Source organism: Brienomyrus brachyistius, unplaced genomic scaffold (assembly GCF_023856365.1).
Source record: "Brienomyrus brachyistius isolate T26 unplaced genomic scaffold, BBRACH_0.4 scaffold102, whole genome shotgun sequence".
NCBI classification, from domain to species: Eukaryota; Metazoa; Chordata; class Actinopteri; order Osteoglossiformes; family Mormyridae; genus Brienomyrus; species Brienomyrus brachyistius.
In genome coordinates, this window is record NW_026042377.1 from 290,533 (window position 1) to 294,177 (window position 3,645).

Genomic DNA, 3,645 nt, shown 5'->3' on the forward strand with positions numbered 1-3,645 from the left:
CACATATTACTGGTAGGGGATCCCAAGCCCTGGTTTAAGAAAGGACAAAAAAAACACAGATTTAGCTATAAAACTGATTCAGGTGGAAGCTGTTGTATAAAGACGTCAGAAGAAATAAGAAACCCCTACTGACTGTACAGTCAATGAGATTTCACAGAGGAAATGAGAATATAGACAACACTGGTACCCTCCATAATATAGTATAACAACATTGCCCTTTACCGTGCATCGATTTATTTCGGAAGGAATGACATTGGAGAGCAACATAAAGCAATGACTAACATCTCAGTATTGGTTATTATAAGAAATACAATCTAAGAACGATGTAATTTCCAGATAATGAATATTTTCCACACTGACTGCTGTCTTACAATAAATGCTAAAATAGCAGTGCTTGTATAATGACGAAGCCACCATTGAAAACTGAAAACTACAGTAACATTGTGCAGCAGTCTCATCTCAGTCCTGAATCTGTACTGGAGTCAGGAAAATGATATTAAAGAAGGTGGAACGCAAGCGCCAAATATTCAAAGCTACACGCAAATCTGATCTCAAACTTTGGAATAGAAAACCGTAATGATCAGTCCACACAACGCTTACCAGAGCCCCACAAGTCCAGCTTCAAAGGCCAGCCGTAAACTGGGTTACGCTGCATATATCAAGCAGTTGATTTACAATGGTTCGTGTAATATCCTTTGAATAAATATGAATAAAGAGGTACAATACAAAGCTGGCTGACACGAGTGGAGCATTCACGACTCATTCCTAATGCAATGGCCACATAATTAAGCTATTATCTAAAACATTTCCCACTAAAAAAAGGTGTCATATGATCACTTATTAATGCTAGCAATATATTACACATTAGTATCTTAGGCATTCTACAAAATTACACTGCAATCAAGTTTGGAAAAGGTCCAGGAATTAAGAGTTAGCTTTTGTTTAATTCATTTTAAGGGAAAGAAATGCTAATGCAGCGCAGCGCCAATGCCAGTAAACGTGGCCATGCAGTGGTGTCAGCAGAGCTGTACCTCAAGATCCTCCCTTTGCCAAAGACAAACATTAAAAATCTGCGCATCTGCTGTGATACACAGTGACATTAGACATAGTCCTTTATAGTCATTTAATTGTTTCACGTATAGTTTAACTGATTATTAAAATAAATAAAAAAACAGAACGTATCACCAAAACATTAATATAATTAAGTATACCTTCGGTGAAATGTAAACTGATAAATCTTGTGTAGCAGGTAGGCTGAGCTACAGTGATAAGTACCCTGTCATCCCCCGAAACCGACTCCAGACAGGGTTTAAAAAAAATGCATTGATTTACTTCTCTCACGTTTAAGAACTTCGTCTTCAACAGAGAAGAGAGTAGTAACTGTTCATCCAGAGTGTCATAAATAAGGGTTCGGCAGACTCAATTGACTCCACTAAACTGACATTCTGTATCAAGCAAAGTGAAAGTCAATGGCACTCAGAAAGGAGGTTTTCATCTATTGGATCCACATGAATACCATTCCGCACACACCCTTCAGGTTACTTGTATTTATTTATCTGTCCTAGGCAACGTCAGGAGCACACCTTGCAGAAGATGCCAGTCTATCACAGGATGCTCGCATAGACACACACTCACACGTACACACACTTTAGTGATACATAAACCCGAACCAACAAATCAGATGAAACAAGATATTTGCAATTTTATTTTCTGAACAAGCACACATATCAAACAATTAATAAGATTAAACATGAAACATGGGAGGACTGGAGACAAAATCTAGTCCAGTCAACTTTACAGGGTACCTTTTAGCTGCTCCAGTGATCCAGCTAAGTAGTCAATTTATTCAGTATAGAATATAGTTTTTTATACACTGTACTGCAGTATATAGAGAATAAAAACCAGCATGATTATCCATCAGGGTACCTGTATAGGGTTCTGTTGTGCAGCCCAATGTCTGAAGCCCTCAGAGATACACACAATTTCATTTCCCTCGCTGTCACCCTGAGTTTGTGCTTGGCAGGGTCATGGGACATGGTGCAGGGACATATTGGGTGATAAACTTTGGGAGAGACCCACGGAGACCTGTGCAATGGCTTGGAAGCAACAACTCCATAAGAAAGCCCAGGTGGCTTGGTGAACAGAACAGGTGACATGGGTAACTTGAGAAGAGATCCTAGTTTTATCTGAGATACACCTGGGGTGTATCACAAAGGGGGGCAAGTGAGGATTCAGAAAGTCTTTTCAATATGCTAATTTACCTGGCTAAAAGATGTGTTTTGCTACTCTGATGCAAACCAGAAGTCCCCTCCACCAATATGTGGCTGACACAAATTACTAGGTAATTGGCCTTAGAGAAACTGGCATGATTTGATCTCCAATACAATCATATTTGGTGAAAACTAAATAACTGTTTTTTGATGTATTTTGATGTACTTATTTGACTTTTATTTATTTTGAAAGTGACCTCAAACGTGTTCCTCTCTGTATGTACTATACTGTATGTACTAATGTTTTCTCCATGGTGCTATCGCTACTACTGTACTCTGTAAGAAACTGTCAAATTGATTTGGCAGATATTCTGACCATTCCACCATTCAAGTAAAGTTGGCTCAGTTCTGTCAATCTGACTCTATGGATTATACATTTGGTACTTCCAGCTATAATGGAAAAAACTGCTTACTTTTAAAAGAACTGTTTACTGATGATAAAATTATGAATGTTTGAATATTAACTCACAGGTTAAGTTCAATTAGCTAATTATTTTCACACTTCAAAATCTCATTATACAAAATTACTTCTCTGGCAACTTAAACTGAATATTAGGATACTGTGGAGAAGAGAAAAGACTATTAGGATAAGTAGTGAAGGGAAAAAATAGAATGCAAAGCTTCTCATTCTGTACAATACAGTGCTCTATATAAAAACATAATTAAATAATAATTAAGAAGGCAGCACTGACTTTTAAGTAGTGGTGGCCTAATGGTTACGGAAGTACACTTGTAATCAAAAGACTGCTGGTTCAAATCCTAAACCAGCAAAAGTACCACTGAGATACCTTGAGCAAGGCACTGCTCCCCACATGCTGAATTAGCTGTCTGCTGCTATGCCACGATGTCACATATGGGTTGAATGTAAAGGACACATTTAGCTGTTGTGCGTCAGCAATGACAACTTTTCACTTTATGGTAAAAAAAATGAACTGCATTAGATAAAATGAATATAAAACAGCCAGCAGAGTACTATATACGAAACTCATACTATAAAGAGTGAAAGTATAACGTATCGACTCTTATGCATCAGAATGCCTAAATAACCTGCACCGTTACATTTAATCACACGAGCAAACGAAGGCGGAGTAAACTTCTGCATAATAACTAGGAGTGATTCATTGATTCTCCTGGCAAAACTGAAATCCATGACTGAAACATCACAGCAGTCCCCACATTTCTTTCATTTGTGGCTGTCTAGCACATGTCACTGAACTACCAATTATTTTTCCACTTTAAATTCGGGGAGGGGTGGGGAAGGCTTAGGAAGACGATTCACCCATACTTTGAAGGGGTATGTTCAAGGGGTTCGGAACGTTCTTTGAAACACATACAACCACAAACATACACTCGGGTAGATGTGATATTGTCGGTG